The 21,613-nt window shown below is 41.0% G+C and overlaps 1 protein-coding gene across 3 annotated transcripts in view; it reads right to left on the bottom strand.

The window, feature by feature from the left end:
- GALNT13 (polypeptide N-acetylgalactosaminyltransferase 13) overlaps positions 1–21,613 on the bottom strand; it is a 576,595-nt gene that overhangs the window by 538,634 nt on the left and 16,348 nt on the right. Inside the window, exon 1 of one of the 3 annotated variants that reach the window (XM_038584526.1) lies at positions 7,884–7,937. The exons of 1 other annotated variant lie outside the window; for it this stretch is intronic. The gene's annotated coding sequence lies outside the window, so the exon portion shown is untranslated. Of the gene's footprint in view, positions 1–7,883; positions 7,938–21,613 lie in introns of those variants that run through there. One more of the 3 variants, XM_038584528.1, reaches the window with a different exon arrangement.

Below are 21,613 nucleotides of genomic sequence, written 5' to 3'. Positions count from 1 at the left end.
GCACAAATGACATATAGTCCCATCTAACACTGAACTGTCAAGAGAATCAAAGAAAGACAAGCCTTGTGGATTCAGAAAAAAAGAGCTGAAAATTGCTCTGAGAAAAGGAGGAAAACTGTACTAACTTTTGATACTAGGCTAGTTAGTAACCCCATAAACCTTCATTTCATTTATAGACTCTGAGAATAGAGTCCTGTTTTTAAGTGCAAATTTTAGTTTTAAAAAAACCAGGCACATGGAATGACTCATGATTGAGAGTATCTAATTGAAATAATTTATATAATCTAATCAATTGTCAGTTTTAAATAGTACTTATTTTTTTAAAGACTAAAGAAAAATCGTTAAAACACTGTCCTAATGCATTAAACGAAAATAGTAAACAATAGAAAGGAGAAAATTTATTGTATCAAATATTAATACATCAGTTCTTAAAAATTACTAGTGATTACAAATTAGTAAAGATATGCCGCCATACAAAAAAAAAAAAACTTAAAACACTTGAGGAAAAAAAAAAAGAAAAGCCAGAGATTTCAGCAGGATTTCCTCAATCCTTTCATAAAGACTTAATGTAATTTAAACATTTTATCAGCAATATCACAGGAAAATAAGCTATTTCTTATTAGGTCAGTTACAAATCTCACAGATTGAAGTCTATATGGAGAAATCTTAATGACTTAAGGATTTAAATTTTTTCTTCCCGTCTCTTGCTATATCTTAATTTCTTCCTATTTTGGGGATGAGGGATTTGGGGGTTGTCTGCATCTAAATAGAGACAACAATGTTACTGAAGAAATCTACTCCGATTTTTCCACATTGTCTCCTTCATAATTAACCATCTTTCTTAATCCAGTGCTATGACTTCTATAACATAAACATTTTTTTAGTTTCCCACTCTAGAAATCTGATTTGTTGGTCAGGTTTTCTTTCTTCATTATTTTTTGAAGATTATTTATTTATTTATTTATTTATTTATTTATTTATTTATTTATTTGAGAGACACAGTGAGTGAAAGAGAGCACAGCAGCAGAGGCAGAGGGAGAGGGAGAAGTAAACTCCCCCTGCTGGGCTGGAAGCCCAAAGTGGGGCTGGATCCCAGGACCCTGAGGTCGTGACCTGAGCAGAAGGCCGACGCTTAACCGACTGAGCCACCCAGGTGCTTCTCTTCGTTCATTTTTAAAGGCAAAACTTACTCCTATAGGAAACAAGACCTAGGAATCTCGGTTCCATTCTCAATGCTGCTACTTTGAGTGTTATGGCGTAAAGCAAACTGTTTTGTTAATCATGTCATCAAAATAGTATAGTCCCTGCCCTGTCGCTCATCAGCTTAGTCTGGAACAATTCACTTAACCTTTCTGGGTCACAATTTCCTTGTGTGTAAAATGGAGGTACTAATAAAATGTACTTTGGAGGGTTATGATGAAATGAATTGGTATTTGTAAAGCACTTAGTGTCCAGAACATAGTAATTTCTATCTTTTTTTTTAATAAATAAAAATCAGTAAATTTGAAAAATGATGAACTATCTGACACTAAAAATAGATTCTGTAAACCCATCCCAGGCAAATGAGAACCTGTATCGGTGGGATCTGACAATCTCTATTAAAATAAACACACGCACACATGCACACGCACACAAACCGCTTTAGGTAATTTCAATGTCAGACTGGTTTGTTAGCAAGGACATTAAATGATGCCTTAGGTCAATTTAGCTACATTTCACATACCCTCACCGGCATTTTTTCCCTCTTCAATGGCCCCAATGGTCACTATCCAAAGTAAGCTAGCTTTTGACAGCATCGGTCAGTCTTAGAAAAGCAGTTAGAAGTTTACCTTTGCAATGGTCTTTCTTACCTAAAGCAAAACTGATTTGTTCTCACCAAGGCAAACAAAGAAGTGACAAAGGAACAAGATGACCCCCAAAGGCCCGAATGCACCAGTTCCAGTTCGGAGGAAGGACAGAGGAGTAAGCTCTTGAGACACGCTCCTTTATTTCGGCCCAGCATTCCCCTCCCGTCCCAGGACACAGACTGGCATGGTCTCAGCGACAGTGATTTGCAGTTTAACTACCAGGAAGGATCGAGTCCCCTCCAGTTCTCCAATCCTTCCACAAACATCGCCAGAGGAAACTGCGGCGAGACCAATGACTAGTTTCTCTCCTGGATCCAAACTCCATTGCCCAGGCTGGCGACTCGTCAGAGAATGGATAGCTGTAAGGGTCGTGTACGTCTCATTATGTCACGATGTGACCACCACGCTCGTCTGCGCTTCCATGGGCACGGGCTGCGCGGAGGACAGGATGCTGCAGTGGCTCAGACTAAGAGGGCTTTCCCAGCACACACTACAGAATGCGGTGAAATAAATTACCAGACTGTGATACAATTTTCATCAGTCTTTGCTAAATTAGAAAAATAAATGCAATGTAGAAAAACGCAGAGAAAGCTAAATTTATTCCATTTTAAGAACTATATTTTGATATTCAGTTCTGCCCTCTTAGCTGGTGTACAAGTGTCTACTCTTTATAACACAGCGGTGATATAAGTAGACTTTTTAAATCATTCTTACCATGCAAAAGAAAATGTTCACATGGAGGCTGGCAGTCAAGTTTTAAAAAAATTTATTAATCAGTGAAAATGTCAGCCTAAGAACTATTAGAGCCTTGGCATCAGAGACAGAGACCTGGTGTGACCCCTCACACTAATATATAGTAGCTCTGTGATTCTGAGTGAGTGAGTCCTCACTTATACAGTGGGGACAGTCACACTACTTACCACTCATATGGTTATGAGGATAAGATGTGGTACGACTTATTAGGCATTTATCCACAGTACAAGGACAAAATAAGAATCCAACAGATTTTAGTTACTTTCTCCGTGTGTAACTCAATTTGCCATTTTTAAATGGCTATACCTTCACGTAGATTCATTTCCAAGTATTTGTTCCCATTTTTCTTTCCTTAGATTAATGACAGTATTGCATAGGGGTCCTGATAGTCATATAAATCTCATTTTCTCCATCTGAAACTAATTATATAATAAAAACCTCAAGAGGAAATTAAGTCAGTTATTATGCTTCTGATCTATGAGAACATAATCCTCCCCATATGTCAAAATCCATTTTTTTTAACAAAAAAAGAGGTGCTGTGCTTATAATATCAAGGCAATTAATATTAGGCAAGAGATTAAGTTGACATTTACTACTATCTCTGAGGTGTAATTTAGAATATTTTGAATATGCAGGGTTTGCTTTAAATTCTTCTGTTTAGAGTGGCTACTCAGCACTTGTATTATGAACACCAAAATGCCAACTAACAGTTTAATCACACTTCCTATAATGTTCTATGAGAGCTTAAATTAAGATTTAAGTGACATCAATGTAGTTTAATGTATCAAGCAGAGCCCTAATTAATTCCACATCATGTTAAAACCCTGCTATGCTAGATCTTGGACAGTTCCCATCTATCTTAACAGTAAGCAGTTCTTTAAAAAAAAAAAAAATACAAAGGAAGTCTGAATATTTAATATGAGCAGCGTTTTAATTTTCTCACATCACAGAAAATATGATCACAAGTGTTCTTATCTATGATGGTAACAGTCACAATTTTCTCTACATCCCTCTCAAGCTATAATGGGAGGATTAACCGTTAAAATAGAACAATTTTTAACCAGTGATATTCTGTATCTTGCTTTAGGTCTACTGTTTATGTAGTAAACATAAGAGAGAATCCAGGAGTTCATAAAGACAATAATTACATGTGCACACTTGAGTGAAGTTGGGCCCCTAGAGGAAAGGCACATCTCCCTACTTTCACTTACATTTTAAACGCTGGGCCCCAGAAATCTCTTAATAATCTGCAGTTAAAATTTTTCTAAATTAAGAATTTTAGCTTAAACAAACAGGTCCTGACTCATATAAGGAAAAGAAAATTAGAAAACTCTTAGCTAAAAATGAATTTTAGCTAGTTCATTTACAAGGGAATGGGAACATACATTCATCACAGGTATCTTTAGCCACCTGTAATTATTTCTTGGTAATCAAGCAAAGACTCATTAAAAATATTTTTATAATATACTGCATTGAAAGCATACACATAGGTTGAAATCTGAATCTAGGAGAAACAATATCAAATGAATAAAGTCCAACTGATTTCCGTTTTGCTCTAGAAGATAATCGCTTTATAACACCCCAAATGGATGACCAACTGCTACTGAATTAATGTATGCATTCATTTTCACAAATTTCTTTGAATTTTTTCCGTATTAAATTTCACAGTAGAAAGCTGGACTCTTCAAAAAACACATATGCCTGTAATTGAATAGCAGATACCCTTAATTAAACAATGTGCTTTAAGACAGAAATTGTAAATTGAAGTATAACCTGGGGAACCTGGCTGACTCAGTCACTAGAGCATGTGACTGGTCATTTCAGGGTTGTGATTTTGAACCCCATGTTGGGCACAGAGATTACTTAAAGATATAGTCATCTTTCAAAAAAGCCTGATCTGTTAAAATGACAAAAGATTTATTACAGCAGATATTTAAATGTGATATATGTGTTTGAACATATACTTAGTATGTCTGTGTGGGTGAGTGGGTAGGGAGGTGATAGTAAGAAAGGCCATCAGATAGACTGTCAAAGTCAATAGGAGTCTTGATTTGATATTTCACATGTGTTTATTCTGATGACACGAGCAGACGGAAGGACTGAGAACCAAAACCCAGTTAAAATTCTTTGAATAATTAGGCATATGGTCACTCAGACTTTAAAGTAGTGATCCTGTAAGGCCTCGTTAGATTTAAGATGTGTACATTTCCTACTACTGATGGCAGTGCAAACCCAAGAAGATGATAAATTAAAACTCCCAGTCAAGAATTTCTTGTTTATTCAAGAGGCAAGAGGTGCCGCTTGAGATTGCGATATCTAACAAAGCCGATAAAGGATAAAACTATAGGGACTGTTCATTTTCATAAAGAACAATGAACCCTTATCAAAGTCATATACTACTGTTATTTATTTCACTCAGTGGACTTTATTCATACTTTATTTTCAATCATATCCCTTACTTATACGTGGTGTTATTCAGAAACACCAATGTTCTCTTCATTCGTCCAACCAGAAAGAATAAAAATACTCATTTATTGCTTTCTGTCACCCTCTCCCTAAAATGACAAGTTTTAAAAGCTGCACAACCTCTATTGCATAGAAATGTTCCTGTTAGAACTACCACTTCTCTGGGGGAAAAAACAAAACAAAACAAAACAAAACAAAAAACAAACAAACAAAAAACGAACTACCACTTCTAAAAACCAAGTAAGCAAAACAGAAACATTGTATTTCACTCTGATAAAATTGTTTAGCCTGAAGTGAATGCACATGAAGTTAAAAAGTTAAAAACGTCTCCACATTATCAGTAAGAAATCAGAATACATTTCAACCAGTATCAGAATTTCCACCTTTGCTCTGTCTTTGCTATTTTTTAAATATAAAACATTGGATACGATGTCAGGTGATCTGTGAATGATATTTTTAAAACAAAATGGCCTTGAATATGCTCCTGTACGATACTCATGGCAAATCCCCAAATGTTTTAAGAAGTGACTGCCCTATCATAAAAAAGCAGCACTGAATAAAACAAAAGAACAACAACAGGTACAGCCTCTGAATTCCTACCGGTACCTTGTATCAGGAGGCTCTACATTTTCAGGTACTTGGGCAAATTTTCATATGCACGTAGTATCACACCTCTCATACATATTTGAAGCAGTACGGAAGCCTATACATTATTTAAGGCAAATGATTCAGTTTGCAGATCAATTTATAGCCCCCAAGTATTTTCAGCTGACAGATCTGTTTACATTAAGGGAACTTCTCACACGTGAAAGACCACATAAAAGTTTCACTAACAAACGATGTCACGTTCCGGTTTACTCTCAGGTAGGAGGATTAGGGGATGCTACGCCTAAGAGTCCCTAAAGTCATCTCTTCAATTCCGCAGTGACTTGTTAGAGAGCATCAGCCAAGCTACAGACTTGCGAGGGGGCGAATGCAAGCGGTGAAGGAACCAAAAAGGCACCGAAGAGTCTTGTTTCAACGTCCCTTCTGCTAGTCCTCAATCCCATTCATAAAAAGACTAAAGGAAACAGAAAAGGAAAGAAAAGGCCGCAGAATCCAACCTCCTGTGCGCGGGCCCCTGGGCAGAGCCTGTGCTCATCCCGCCGCACCGCGGCCTTCCCGCGCTCACCAGGCGCCGCCCCCCCCCCCCCCCCCCCCGTGCCGGGGTCTGCACAGCGGGACCGCGGCCGTCCACGCGCCACTCCGAGGTCCGGAATCCGTCTACACCAGCAGCACTGAACCTGCTTTGCAAAAGCTTCCTTTTCTTCCTCCCCAAACCTAATCCCAGACACAGTGCCTCTACTGAAGGCAGCAGCTTAAGCCCTGGAATGGGATGAGCATCACACGAACAGAGAATTAAGGGCTTTTACTCAAACAAGCAGGAGCAGCCAGAGAAAATCCTCAGCGGAGCTGAGGGTGGGCAGGGGCATAGGAAGGAATGTGCAGTCCTGGCCTCTGGCAAACGGGGCAGAGAAATGCACTGTTCTCCTGTTCGAGGCCTTCCTTAGGCTACGAGGATTCTCCAAAAGTATCCATCTGCGAAGTCACTCCGGCAGGGCTTTAATGTTAGGGCGCTAAGTCTGCAGAGGGGGAGGAATTCATAGAGATCGGGGAAGGAAACAATTAGCAAGGCCACGTACAAGTCAAGATGAAGAAAAGGGAAGGTTGGGTGAAGGCAAGGGGCACAGTCCCCGAAAGGGAAAGGGCCGAAACAGGTCACCAACAGGGCGACCTGACTTCTCAGTGTTCTCAGAGCAGCCAGGGTGGGACCCCGGAGGGCGCGCGCAGGGCGGGGCACACGCGCGCACCCACACGGCGGGGAGGCCGGCGACCCGGGCGAGGCAGCCCACGCGCGACCCCGGGACCTGGGCCCCGAAGCCCCGAGCCGCCCGCGTCCAGGGCAGCCGGGCGTCTCCACCCCGCAAGTCCGCGTCCGCGCTCGCCGCCCGGGGCCCCGCGCTCTCCTCCGCCGCCGGGAAGCCCCCCTGCCCGGGCCCCCGCCCCCCGCCCCCCGCCCCGGGCGACCGCACGCGCAGCTCACCGAGCCTCCTGCCGGCCCGTGTGCTCGCGGTCGGGTGCGGGAGGGACAGACGGGCGGCGGGCAGCGCAGCCCCACGGACGCCGCGAGCCGGGGCAGCAGGGGCGGAGGCGTCCCGAGAGACCCGGGGGGCCGGGGGGGCGAAGGGGCGGGCCGGCGGGCGCGGGAGCCGCGGCCGGAGACCGAGTCTGACGGGGAAACTGAGTCAGAGGCACCGGCGCGGGCAGAACGCGAGGCCGCGGGGCGCCCAGCGGAGACGCGGCAGGACAGGGGCGGCCGTCGGGGAGACGCCGGCGCGGAGGTGTGCGGGCCCTCGGGGACCGCCCGCGCCCCAGGGCAGCCGCCGCGCGGGGAGGAGGTGCCCCCGGGCCCCCGCGCCCGCAGCTCCGCCGAGTAGCGGCAAAGGCGGGCGGAGGGCGGGCGGCGGCACAAAGTTCCGCGCCTCCGCTCCCCCCTCCGCACCTGCACCTGCGGCGGCCGACGCGCGCCCGGGGGCCGGGGGGCCGGGGGGCCGGGGGGCGGGGTCGCGGGGGCCCACCCCCAGCCCGGCACTCGCTGCGGGACTTTGCGGCCCCCAGCCGCGCCCCGACCACGGAGGCCCCGCGGGAGACGGGGAGCAAGAGGGCGACGGAGACCTGCTGTCGTGGCCGCGGGCCCCGCGAGGACGGAACGGCGCTCCGCGCGGCTGCAGCCCTCCGCCCGCCCAGGGGCCGCCCCGCCGCGCAGCCCGCGCTCACCTGCCGCCGCGCCTCCCTACACCTGCCCGCGGGCGCAGCGCGCCGCCTCCGGCCTCGGCCCGCGCCGCAGGGCCGCCCTCATAGCGCGGCGCCCGCACGCCGCTCCGCCAGCGGCCGACCAGGCGCAGGAGGCGGCGGGGCTCCGGCACCTCGTCACCCGCGGCGTCCGCCGCCCCGCCGCCGCCGCCGCCGTTCCCCGCGCCCCCGGCCCCCGCCCCCGCCGCCGCCCCTCCCGCCGCCCAGCCCGCGGGCTCTCACTGGGCTAGGGCGCGTGACGTCAGCAGCGCCCCGGCCCCGCCCCTCCCTCCGCCCCCGCTCTTCCCCCTCCTCCTCCCTCCCCCCTGCTCCCCCTCCTTCTCCCTCCCCCCTCTCCCCCTCCTTCTCTCCCTCCCCCCTGCTCCCCCTCCTTCTCCTCCCTCCTCCCTCCTCCCTCCTCCCTCCTCCTCCCTCCTCCCTCCTCCCCCCTCCGCTCCCGCTGCTCCCCGGGCTGGGGCGCTGCGCACCGAGCGCGCTCCGGCTGTTCTGCTCCGGGAGCTGCGGCTCCAGCGCTGTGCACAAGTCCCGCGATACTTGCAGGCCCCCCCCAGCCCCGGGTCCCCCCCGCGGGGCGCCGAGCGGTACTTGCAGGCGCCCCGGCCCCCCCCAGCCCCCCCCCAGCCCCGGGTCCCCCCCCGCGGGGCGCCGAGCGGAAGCCGGCCGGCAGGGGCGAGGTGGGGGGCGCAGCAGCGAGCCCCTGCGGGGTGCGGGGCGCGGGGTGCGGGGTGCGGGGTCTCTGCGGGGAGCGCCGCGGGGACAAGGACCGGGCCGAGCGCTCGCCCCTCACGGATGCGTCCTGACCCGGCGCCGCCCGCACGGGGACGAGGACGAGGACGGGAGGCGCACGCGCCCCTGCGCCCCGCAATGTTTTCGGGAGAAGGACGGGAACGGACCGGCCCGCGGGGGGCGCAGCTGGCCGGGGGCGGCGGGGGCGCAGCGCTCGCTCCTGCCTCCGCGGCGGGGGAGGCTCCCTCCGGGTCGGCGCGCCACGAGCCCAGCCCTCTGCTTTGCCCTCGAGCCGCCGCTGCCTCCTGTGGCCTCGGTTTTCGTGCCCGCGAGGGTGGAACAAGGGTCCTTTCCCGCCGCGCCCGTCCAGTGCCCCTGCGCCGCCTCCGCGGCCTCTTCTCAGTTTATTTGGCAAAACGAGGGGAAGCTCTAACAGCTACTTTAGAACTGTCAGTGTCGGGCACGGAGGGGGCCCTTGACGGGACGAGCACTGGGTGTCATACTATGTGTTGGCAAACCAAACTTCAGTAAAAGTATACATATAAAAATATTTTTAAAAATAAAGCTGTTAAGATTCGTGTCGTGCAAACATACTATTCTTATCTAGTATGCCAGTGACATTCTGGACTAACTATACTCAAAAGGAAATTTCTAGAAATGTTATCTTTTCGTGAATCAATCATTACTCAGTTGATGTGATGACTATACTTACTGTCTTGTCTTATATTGTCTATCCCGCCACCCTTCCAACTATCGATCACGAAGCATCTAGCGGAGGTGATTCTGTGCGTACGTGTGAGGACACAGGATGCCACTCATAATATCAGGGACACTCTGGAATTTCTCTCTATTGCTCCCTCTTGTGAGTTCCAGTTCTACTATCAGGCTACTCACCTCTGCAGGGCACACTGAAAACAAAGCTATGGGCCAGCAAGTAAAAGGTTGAAGTTCTAATGCTGGCATAGCCACTTACCAGACACATATCCTCTCAAGACATATAATCTCCCATCCTTACATTCTTCATCTCTTAAAAAGGTAGCAATGCCATTTTGCAACTTTTTTTTTTAAGATTTTATTTATTCATTCGTGAGAAACAGAGAGAGAGGGGGAGAGAGAGAGAGAGAGAGGCAGAGACACAGGTGGAGGGAGAAGCAGGCTCCATGCAGGGAGCCCGACGTGGGACCCGAGCCTGAGTCCCCGGGATCACAACTTGGGCCTGAAGGCGGCGCTAAACCGCTGAGCCACCAGGTTGCCCCCATTTTGCAACTTTTGTGCTAATATTTAACTCAAGCAAGAATAATAATTCTAGTTGGTTAAGATTATATGTTGAACAAGATATTTATGTAGTCCCAAAGTATCTCCCTGGGAATTATTTTTTTTAAAGATTGATTTTATTGATTGGTTAATTGACTGGGGAGGGGGGAACACCAGGGGAGGGGCAGAGGGAATCTCCTGCAGACTCCTCTGAGCACAGAGCCCGAGGCAGGGGTTGATCTCATGACCCTGAGACCATGACCTCAGCTGAAACCAAGAGTCCAATACTTAACCAATTGAGCCACCCAGGCACCCCTCTCCCTGGGAATTCTTAGCTTTTGCTTTATAACAAACCATTGCCAAACTTCATGGTTTAAAATAATAAAACATCTGTAATTTCTCAAGATTCTATGGGTTATCTTTGTAATTTTCTGCTCTGGCTGGCTTAGTTTGGGCTGGATAGTCTAGGAGGGCCTCACTCACTTGTCTGCTGGTTGTCAAGTTGATTGGGGGCAGGGCTTGGCTGGGATGGCTCATCTTTGTTCAATCTGCTGTCATCCTTCAGTAGGCTAGCCTTGTTTTCTTGAGTAAAGGTACTTTCAGAGTTCCAAAAAGCAACAATGGAGTGCAAACTCCAAGGTAGAGCACTTCCCAAGATAATGCTGACAGAAATCTGTCAATGTCCCATTAGCTCAAGGATATTATGTGTACAAGCCCAGATTCAAAGGATCGAGTAACACATTCCATGTTTTCATGGGAAGAACTACAAAATCATACTGCAAAGAAGAATACATACACAAACGGGAAGCACTTGAAGCCATTTTTGTAATCTGCCAGAGATTCATAATTACCAGGGGATTAAAAAAATCCTTGTAGGCAATGAATCTAGTAGTAGACATCATCTTAACCAAGTGATCAGGGTTAAAATCACCAATGACATCATGAGCCTTATGATGTGATGCACAGAAAAGTACACAATGTAATTTGCTTAGTATTTCAGACAAAAAAAAAAAAAAAGCAGAATCGATTTTAACCATGAAGAAAGCAAAAAATAAATACAAATTGAAGAAAATGCAACAAAACATCTTGTCTGTACCTTTCAAAAATATGATTGTGATGAAAGTCAAAGGCTGGAGAGCTATCCCACACTACAAGGGATTAAAGAGATGTGAGTCCGAAGCAATTGGATATTGGAGTCCTAATCCAGAATTGGATATTGAACTGGAAAAAAAATAGATTATTGGGACAATTGGCAAGATATGAATAAAGTCCATAATATCCAATCTATAGATCTTATTTATGTTAAATTACATTTTATTTTAAATCAACATTAAGTGTTCTAATTTTAATAATTTTACTATAGCTACTGTAATAAGTAAGAAGGGTAAGAAGGAGATGGTAGCTACATTTTATTCAGAATCATTCGGTAAAGCTATAGAGAGAATGATTAAGGATATGGAACCAAATTTTAACGGTTGGTAAATTTGGAAAAATAGTACCAGGGAATTTTTTTGTGGCAATTTTGCAACATTTTAAAATTTTGAATTAATTTTATTTAAAAAATGAGAGGAGAGGGACACCTGAGTGGCTCAGTGGTTGAGCATCTGCCTTCGGCCCAGGGCGTGATCCGGGAGTCCTGGGATCAGGTCCCATATCAGGGCTCCCTGCATGGAGCCTGCTTCTCCCTCTGCCTGTGTCTTTGCCTCTCTCTGTGTGTCTCTCATGAATAAATAAAATCTTTTTAAAAATAAAATAAAAAATGAGAGGAGAAACGATATTTGCTTATCTTACAAGAAAAATAAATGCAATTATTTATGTGACTGAGTATTGAAAGTAATAAAAATTTATATTGTACTTTTTTCAATTAGAAAGCTAGAAATTTATCTTTAATCAGTGAAGAGTTATTGAAGATATTTTTTTAGATAAATGGGATGACCAATATTGCCTAAGTAATCATCTATAAAGCATAAAGTCATTTAAAGTGGAGAATATACTAAAGACAGAAATTCAGCAGGTACAATTGATCAACATGTGATTAACTGAGGCCCAAATGGAAAGCAAAAAGTATATTATCTAAATATATAGATAGATGGAGGGAGGGAGGGAAGGAGGGAGGGAAGAGGAGAGAGACATTGCTGAAGTTAAATTGTTAGGTCTTTTTTTTTTTTTTTTAATTTTTATTTATTTATGGTAGTCACAGAGAGAGAGAGAGAGAGAGAGAGAGGCAGAGACACAGGCAGAGGGAGAAGCAGACTCCATGCACCAGGAGCCCGACGTGGGATTCGATCCCGGGTCTCCAGGATCGCGCCCTGGGCCAAAGGCAGGCGCTAAACCACTGCGCCACCCAGGGATCCCAAATTGTTAGGTCTTGAAAAATTATTAGCAATGAAAGTGAAGGACAGAAGTGTTACATTACTGTGAGAGTTTAAAATAGGTTGACTAGGAGAATGGAGATGCCATTAATAAGAAATGCAGGAAGCAACAATTCTGTTTTCTAAAACAAAAATCTAAAAATACTTCTTACAAATTATAATACATCAGTGGACTCTCATTGTTTTTAGGAAATAGTCTAAAAGCCCTAACAAGTCTTACAAGAATCTCTCTGATCTGTATGTATCCTGATTATCTCCTCGGTGTGATACAATGACTTAAGCACTGGGGTAGGTACTGAAAGGTAAGGAGGAACATAAAGAATGCCCTCATGAAACTTAAAGAGTCTAGCCCTTTATCTAGTGAATATGTTGAATATTTACACCATGCTCTGGGAATACAATGGTGAGCAAAAAGATAAAGACTCTACCTTCGTGAATGCTACATTTTAGTATAATATGTCCTAAACAAAAAGCAAATATGTACTTATGTCAGATGATAATAAATTCTCAGAAGAAAATTGAAACAGGCTAAGAGCTGAGCTTTCCAGCTAGTGTACCACAAATGGTTAACAGATAGCCCATGATATACTGACCACTTCAACCATCAGAAGTGTTCAAGTAAGGTGGCTTCGAGTTGCCAGAGTTCATAGACAGGTAGCCTCTGGTCAGAAGAAGCTTATTTAGGGCTCTTTGTAGGATGGCCTGAACAAGTGGAATCTGAGTGTGTCCCATTCTTCTTGAAGGTGACATAGAAAAAAGTTTCTAAGTCTGAACATCTGCCTCAGCATTCAGCTACAGACCCAGTGGCCTGCAAGGACTCATGAAATGGTTTGAAGATATTTATTTTAGTGGCCAAGAGACACTGCATGTAGTTTAAAATATAGCCCATTGCAGAAAGGGGAGCAAGGAGCCTGGGCAGGAGATTCCAGTGAGCGTAGCTTTAGTTAATGACCAAAGTTCTAGCAACACAAATATACAATAATTCTGTACCATATGCTGATTTGTTATTTTTGTGATAGCCATGTCAGCTGCAGATTGACTGCTCTCATAAAGCCTGAGTATTTTTCAAATACCATGTAACTAACTGACAAATATTTTGTCATAAAAATAAAGGTATAAAATCTTTTATACCTACTTTATGCAAACATTTTCTCACCCTTGATGATAATTATTATATCATCATTTAAAATGTCATAATCAGGAAAAATAGCTATTTCAAATATAAAACCTGTTATTAAAAAGTTCATTTCATGGAGGTAAGATCTCATTAAAATATTTTTTAAGATTTTATTTGGAAGTCTTACATGATTCTCTAGACCTTATCTTCTTTAATATATTACTTTTATAATAATTTAATATGTGGGAAAGGTAATTAATTTTTAACCAAGCTCCATACTTCTATACTCACATTTGCTCTAGTTTATCTCATGATTCAGAAAGCCCTGGATCTTTCTTAGCATCTAACAGTTTTAAATTTACATTTTTCCATATTTGTGTGATTTGTCCGTTTTCTCCAATATACAATGGGATGCACCAGAGTAAAGTATAGGTTTATATGGCAGCAATGGAGGTGCAAAATTGTAGCTTCACTCTAAGCATAGTACCTATTGTAAACTTCAGTTAAATAAATTAATCCAATCATTTATTAACCAATGGCTGAATCTCATGTGTAAACCTTCCTCTTTTTCATTTTTCCTTTCCCCACTAGCTTTTTTTCTTTGTTCTGAATTCTTTGTTGGGCAATAATCATTAGAGGAAATGGGGTGACTGGATGGCTAAGTCAGTTAAGTCCCAGACTCTTGGTTTTGCTCAGGTCCTGATCTCGAAGTCGTGAGCTCCAGCCCCTCATAGGGCCCCACACTCAGCACAGTCTGCTTGCTCCTCCCCCTGCCCGCGCTCTCTCTCTCTCTTTCAAAAAAAAAAGGAAAAGAAAAAAGAAAGGAAACAACTAATTTCAGCCCACGACAATCTTCAGCACCACGGAGAGCGACACACGCGCCCCCTCCAAGCCAACTTTGCCTCCATGCCAGCCTATATAGCATACATTGACAAGCATGAATAAATAGGTAGAAAGTAGGACAATATGTAAAAAACTATGCTACTATTCAGCATTCATAAACAAAGATATGTAAATAAATGGACAACAGAACAATGTGGAAAAGCGCTGTCATTCACATAAAGGAAGGTGGTTTTCCTGTCACTTAGCATCTCTATATCTCCATTAAATCAAGACGCAAATATGAAGCAAATGTTGAACACCATCGGAGTTCAAACCATAAAGCAACAACATAGCCACTACCTCAAAAGTTTTTTACTTATGTATACCATATGGATATATATTTCTTTTTAGAAGATAGATTCCTGGAAAGCAGGAGCTGCATCACTGATTCCCATGGCTCAATATAACATTTGGCACATAATAGTCATTTATTTATTAAATATATACATTAAACTACATCATCCAGTAAATAACATTTCACTTGCATATTAAAGTTCATGAATAATCTATTATATTGGCAAAACTATGTACACACTTCAGAATCTAATAATTTTCACTTAAAATTTGAATATAAATGTTTATCAAAAATATTTACACAGTAGGTAAACTTTATTGGTTTTCATGTTTTAAAACTATATTTAAAATATCACCTTCTTGTAATGAAGGATTTTCCAGTGTGTTTTAATTACTTGTTTGAAGGTTTACTCATAACTTCAACGCACTAAAAAATATAATAACCATAAATCCTTTAGTCAACAAATAGCTACTAGAGCCCTCTCCCCATCAATGCACAAATGTAAAAGTCATTGTCTCATAGAGTCAGAGGAAGTAAGATATAAGGAACAAAGAAATATATCAAAGCCACTTTTTAAATTCTAACATTGAAAAAGACTCCCAGATTCATATTAAATTTTCTTACTCAGTCTTATCCAATTCAAAGAAAATTATTTATGTTGTCAAACAATGTACAAAATTTGTGTGTACTGGACAAGACAATTTTAAAAAGGCAAACTCATAATTATTCAATGTTTAACAAGGAACAGGAAGTAGAAATTAAGTGGAGTGTCACAAATTTTGGCGTTTAACTAAATATCTCATTAGAATCTGGATGAAAAGGAAAGAATCTGTTTCACTTTAAATCCATCTCCATTGCCAAATTGATGTGAAAAGGCAATTGCCTCAACATCAAAGGATAGAAGTATGACTATCACTTAATAGGAAAAGATGTCTACAACTTATAGGATTTTTCAAAATTTAAGTAAATAAAAAGAAGATATTTTTATTTTGAAAGAATAGAAGCTGATATTATACTAAAGATTAAATATAAAGAGAACATGCTATGAAGATTTTTCATTAGCCTGAAATGAACATGCTATTAAGATTCATTCATTAGTCTGAAATGCATAACAAATCATTAAATCAGAAATAAGTAATAATTATATTATGATATATACAAAAGAAACACATATAACATATATACATATTATATCTACATAATTCCTTTGAAAAGTAGAAAACATTTTATAAATGTAAAGTATAATAATAACAAGTGTAGAAGTAAAACTTAGCAGATTATTAAAAACAAGAAAAATGATGAAACAAGAGGCCTCATAATTCTAAACTCAATAGACAGTATTAAGGAAGACTCGTTAGACTATGTAGCAGTGTTTTGAAGTAATATTGCCTTAGAAGAGTCATTAGTATCATATAAAAGCAATCAAGTTTATTACCCGTAAAGACATTAATGATATATACTCTGAGAAGAATTCCATAAACATGGAAATTGGCTTTTCATAATTTATATTCTAAGATTTTAGCAATTACTCAATTTTGTAAAGAAAACAGAATTAAAAGTACTTAAGCATATCTTTTCCCAAGGAATATACAAAGAAACAATTCTCAAATGTCTTTCCAGACTTCCTGTTATATCAATTTGGCTGACATCTTTGTATTGCTTCTCTGAACAGAGGCCACTATATATATACATGTGTGTGTATGTATATATGTCTATATATGTGAGTATATGCATGTGTGTATTTGTGTGAAAATATGAACTGTAGGGATCCCTGGGTGGCGCAGCGGTTTGGCACCTGCCTTTGGCCCAGGGCGCGATCCTGGAGACCCAGGATCAAATCCCATGTCGGGCTCCCGGTGCATGGAGCCTGCTTCTCCCTCTGCCTGTGTCTCTGCCTCTCTCTCTCTCTCTCTTTCTCTCTGTGACTATCATAAATAAATAAAAATTAAAAAAAAAAAGAAAATATGAACTGTAATACAATTCTTTTTCATGAAGTGAATTCCCAGAGTTATCTGTAATTGTTTTAAGTTTCTTGAATGTGAAAAATTAATTTTTATAGCTACCTCTCATTAAACATACAATGGGATTCTATGCATTTGGCATAGAGGTGTTATATTGACTTTCAAGGATTCCTCAGTAATCCATGGTGAGTGATTTTCAGAGTGATTAAAATTTTAAAATAATATTTCCCTCACAAACACAAATCTGCAAAATATGTCAATTTCCAGTAATTAGATTTAAAATTTTGATAGTAAACCTAGTGCCATGCCTCTAGGCACTTATTAAAGCAAGGAAAGCACAGCAAAAGTTAACTATATTAGAATCAGCTTTTCAAAAGTGGTGGGTATTTCTGCTTCCGTTTTCATTACAAATTATACTATTAGTAAGTGTAAAGTCACACTCATATTTACTCATTGATCCAGACAAAGTCGTGTGTGTTTTTCATCTACATATTATCATCCTTGTTAGACTCAGGAGGCCCAAACAGTTTGCAGGCTTTGAACCAAAACAAACATGGATTAAATGGCCAGTTCTGTCACTTAGCAGCTATGTAACCTTAGGAATGTACCTCTTTGAGAAGTAGTCACATTTGTGGTAAATAAGTATTCATATTAGTACAGTAATAGAATTTTTGAGAAATAAACGACGCAATACATATACTTGACTCATCCTAGACACTCAATAAGTGATACTATTTTTGTGTTCCCTGTACTGTGAATGCTATTGCTAATTTTTAAAGACAACTGGGCTTTAAGGTGAACCCAGGAAGATTTCATTTCCTCTGCAATGGGGACAACTTAGAAAAAGGAATCAAGGTGATCAACACCATTTGGCTATATATCAAAAAGTGTCTCACTGTTTTCCCCCTCCCAAAATCTCTAAACTCAATGATAGTCCTAACTTATAATCAAAATAAGCATTTGTACTAAGAATAGTCTCCTAGACCTAATTACTCCCCATCATAGGCACAGCCATGCATGCTCACATAAGCACACAGATTCCCACGTTGAAATGTAAGTTCCATGAGCTTTGCCTGCTTTAGCCATAGAATTATCCCAGTTGACAGAACTAAGTGCCTGCCACTTAATAAGGACCAAATAAATAGCATGGATCATCTTATTCTTCTCTCAATTATCCCTACATATGGGGAAAAATGGCTTTTTATCAGTCTCTTCGTGACCAGCCTTTTAAATAGCCTTCTCTCTAAATAGGCAATGAATGCTATTTTCTGTGAAGATCATCTTGCCAACAACCACCTGCTGAATCCTCCGTAAACTTTGCATAAAGGAGAAGAGGATAGAACAACCGGTTGTTCAACAAAGTAGCTCAATCCTATATTCCTAGTTTGGCCTGAACTTTGCTTAGCCAACTCTAGCAGCTACGAAGATGTCCTAAACTGCCTAAGATGTGACAAATGTAGGAAGCTCTTAAGAAAGAAACAGGTATAGAAGTATGATCTGTTTCTCAGGACTCAAAAACACTTTGATAATAACTCCAACATTTTCAAATTCAGAACATTTCCCTATAAAACATAATAGGAGATAATTTCCATTTTACCACAATATTTTGCCTTTTGCCAGTCCAATTTCCAGAGTTTCAGAAGAAAGTAAAAAATCCCTGAATAAATTAATGTACTGGCATGTAATTTACTACCCATTATTGAGAAGTAGATAATCTAGGACTTTTCTTCCTACCTTTTTATCTACCTTCAAACTATTGAGTTTTTATTATCAGTGCCAATGGAAAAAGGAACTAGTTTTATACATACAAATTATGAACTTCATCTGTAATATACCATCTACAGAACTATCTAAATAGAATTCTAAGCCAATTATTCTATTAATACTGAACAGTATTGCCACATTTACTACAAGGCTTTTGCAAGGTCTTCCATTAGAAAGTAAAGTGATGAATTCTAGATTTAAAAATAAATATATACTCTTTAAATAGAAATTTATATAGATATTTCAATAACATTTAGAAAATGTTCCCAAATTTGCATTGTATAGTCACTATCCGTGGTCCAGAACCAATCTATGTTGCTTCTCTTCTTCTATCTTAGTGTTTAGCAAAAGCTGGACAGTGTTTTGTTTACCTATTTCTTCTGTCAAGTACTAACCTCTCATATTTTGAGATAAGTATCAAAGAAAAATGTTGTCAAAAATAGCTCATTGGGGGATAAAAGAGCGCTAGTCAGTTTCCTGTTTGTTTCTTCTGTTTCTCAATTTGTCATATTTTAAGACTTGGTACAGGAAAATGAAAACTGATACCAAAAGATGTAGAATAAGTAAGGAGAGACATCAAGCCAGAATCTAGCTGGAGACTTGTCAGATTATGAAAAATAGACATAGCTACAAAGAACAGTCATGAGGGTTAGTAGCAGTATTCTAGTGACATAATGACTCTAGTAAAAAAAGTCTGTGAATATAAATTTTTTATATGTGTGTCTTCACATGACAAACAACAAAGCCCAACAAAAGAAACTGATCCAATATTGAAAATCAGGTTATTTATCATTAACAAAACCTTGATATCTGGCTTATCTTAAAAATTAGAAGAGAGAAAAAATTGAACCCACCTATTAAATGCAAAATGGAGCTAATTCACTGGACCAAGCAGCTATTATTTCTCACATGGATATTAGAATAGCCTCCTTTCTCTAGCCTTGTTTTCCTCAAATCTATTCTCAATGATGCAGTTAAACTGCTTTTAACCCAAATTAGACCCCACATCACTATTCTGCTCAAAACTCTGTCCACCTTCACAGCTCATGCAGTGCAGAGTCCTTATGGTGGCCTGTCTTTCTGACCCTTTACCATTCTGCTCTAGTCATAATGGTTCTTTTTTCCTATTTTTATAGTTCAGGCATGATTATACTCCAGGGCCTTTACATTTCCTGTCCCCTCTGCCTATAATGACTTTACCCGCTGAGAGTTCCATCTTGCTCTCTTGCTTCCTTCAAGTTTTGACTTAAATGTCATGTTTTCCGTGAAAACTAACCACCTGTACCACTGACACCCTTTTCTCCCTGCCTAGTTGACTTTCCTCCATGGTTAACACCACATATAAATTTTACTTACATATATTATGCTGTGTTCCTCTTATAACATCAGCAACATTAGATCACGTATATTTTACTTCTTGCTATATTCCCTGACCTAAGAACCATACCTTACACATAGCCCATACTCTATAAATTGCTTTTAATGAATAAGTGATGGTGTATGATTTACCCTACTTTGCTAATGAGGAAACTAGAAGTTAGACATATATAACTTGTCTAAGATCACACCTAAAAAAATAAAAAGCCAATATTCAAACCTTGGCACTTTGATACCAAGACTCAATATCCTAAATCTTCAGGTTGCAATATCAAAAAGAGGTATGTGCTTTTCAAAGAAGCAGAAAAAAAAATTTTTTGTGTGTGGAGGTACAGAATGTTGCTATGTGAATAAATATGCTAGTTCTATCTTTATTTTTTGGTATTATCTGTCTGACCTCTGTAAAAATAAGAGATCGTGACCCTTGATTTAAGTAGTGAAAATAGAGAACAAACCAGTGTTTTTAGTTGTATTTTGGCCCTATTGTTTTTCTCACAACTGCCCACCTAGCCGTCCTGCTCTATTTCCCCTGGATTTGAGTTAGTCAGTACTACAGGGATATTTGTCTGAAATTGCAGCGACTTCTATTTTTCCTCCTTTGAAATATGAATACCTTTTGAAGCATAACTTAAAGTTCAAAAATTACATGTACATAGCTCTGTGAATTTAACAAAGTGAATATATCCTGTACCAGTGTTGTACAGGTAAGTATATAACAATCAGCTGCCCCACCTCAAAACCAAACAAAAAGCACCTTGAAAAAAACATAATTTCCATGGCATAAATACCCCCCAGCATGGCCAGTTTCAAGCTACCAACTTGATATCAAACAGCTTGCAAACTTAAACATTTAACAATCAATTCTTGCAACCTGATGAAAGCCAGCTTCAGCATATCACTAAAACTCAAGGCACCGTATCACGTTTTCTACCTAATTGCTATTTCCCTCTTCACCTCAAGTAACCAGTATCCTGACTCCCAACATCTATTTTTGAACTTAATATAAAGGAGAAATGCACACTCCTTTGCATATGGTTTCTTTTTCTCAACTTTGTGTTTATGAAAGATATCCATGTGTTGCAAGTAGTGGTAAATCATTCATTTTCAGTGCAGTATAGTATTCTATATTATGGTATAATTTATCTCTTCTTTAGAGTTAGCAAACATTTGGTTTGTTTGTAATCATTTTTATTTGATTACTGTAATCATTGGTTATAGTATTGCCATGAAAATTCTCATGCATGTCCTTTGGTGAACATGTGTATGCATTTTTGCCATGTAGTACTCATCATACCTTCTTCCTAGGAGAAGAATTCTTAGATCAGAGGATAGATATATCAGGTTTATTAGAAACTGCCAAAAATGGTCCAAAGTGATGGAATGAATTTACACCACTGTTTAAATTCTAGTTTCCACCACTGTGGAAATTCTAGTTTCTCCACATCTTCTTCTAGGCAAGGGATTTTCAGTGTTTTTAAATTTATGCATTCTGGTGGATATACGTCATTTGGATTTAAATCTATTTCCCAGAGGGTTGAGATTGAGCACATTTTTATATGTTTAGTGAACCATTTGGACATTCCCTTTTGTGAAGTGGTCAGTTTAAGTCTTAGGTTTATTTTTCTTTAGGTTACATGGTTGATTTGTAGTTCTTTATATATTCCAAGTGCCAGACCTTTGTTGAGTACAGGTACTAAAAATATCAGGGGCTTACATTTTAATGCTCTTAATGGCATTCTTTAATAATGAGAAGTCCTTTATTTTAAAATAATCTAATATATCTAATGTATATATATATATATATATATATGTCATCTACCTAGCTTTCTAACTACCTATCCATCCACCACAGCTTTGAGATACAATTCACACACCTTTCAATTAACTCATTTAAAGTGTGTAACTCAATGGTTTTTAGTATATTGATGGAGTTGTGGAACTATCAT

Source organism: Canis lupus, chromosome 36 (assembly GCF_011100685.1).
Source record: "Canis lupus familiaris isolate Mischka breed German Shepherd chromosome 36, alternate assembly UU_Cfam_GSD_1.0, whole genome shotgun sequence".
In the NCBI taxonomy this organism is placed as follows: domain Eukaryota; kingdom Metazoa; phylum Chordata; class Mammalia; order Carnivora; family Canidae; genus Canis; species Canis lupus.
This window is presented reverse-complemented; position numbering and strand designations above follow the sequence as displayed.